The following is an 833-nucleotide window of genomic DNA, read 5'->3' on the forward strand; positions in this document are numbered from 1 at the left end:
CTCGATCTCTTGACCTCATGATCCACCCGCCTCGGCCTCCCAAAGTACTGGGATTACAGGCATGAGCCACCACGCCCGGCCTAGAATGTTTTTAAAGAGGAGTCAAATGGACACAACTAGTCTGGGCAGGATCATTAAAGTTCTGGGGCTGAATGAAAAAGGATATCAATGTTGCAAGGCAGCCGCTAGAAATGTCTCAGAACTACACGTCTAACCAACTGAGGAGACTCTTCCAGAGTACTCCTTTTAGTGGATTAGCCCCTAACTAGCTAAGCCTTAACAATAATGGCATATAATGACAATGGCATAAAATCAATCCCCTCCCTCCTTTTGAGACGGAGTGTTGCTCTGTCACCTAGGCTAGAGTGCAGTGGCAATACCTTGGCTTACTGCAACCTCCACTTCCTGGGTTCAGGCTATCTTCCTGCTGCAGCCTCCTGAATAGCTGGGATTACAGGCATACGCCACGACACCTGGCTGATTTTTGTACTTTTGGTAGACAGGGTTTCGCCATATTGGCCAGGTGAGTCTCAAACTCCTAACCTCGTGATCCACGTCCCTCAGCCTTCCGAAGTGCTGGGATTAAAGGGGTGAGCCACTGTGCATGGCCAATTCCATTTCTATTAGTTTGGTTCATACAATCCTTCCTTCATCCAACCTCATGGGATGATAGGTCATTTTCTCACAAGGGAATTCTTGATGTTTTCTGAAGGGAGTTGTTTATAGGTTTAACAAAACCAATTTAAGAGCCTTCAGCAAATTAATACGAAATGTTTCTGTTAATTTTGCCAGGTGAGAGACAGGGTTTTGCTCTGCTGCCTAGGCTGGAGTAC

The sequence above is a fragment of the Cebus imitator genome, unplaced genomic scaffold, assembly GCF_001604975.1.
Source record: "Cebus imitator isolate Cc_AM_T3 unplaced genomic scaffold, Cebus_imitator-1.0 Scaffold417, whole genome shotgun sequence".
Classification (NCBI taxonomy): domain Eukaryota; kingdom Metazoa; phylum Chordata; class Mammalia; order Primates; family Cebidae; genus Cebus; species Cebus imitator.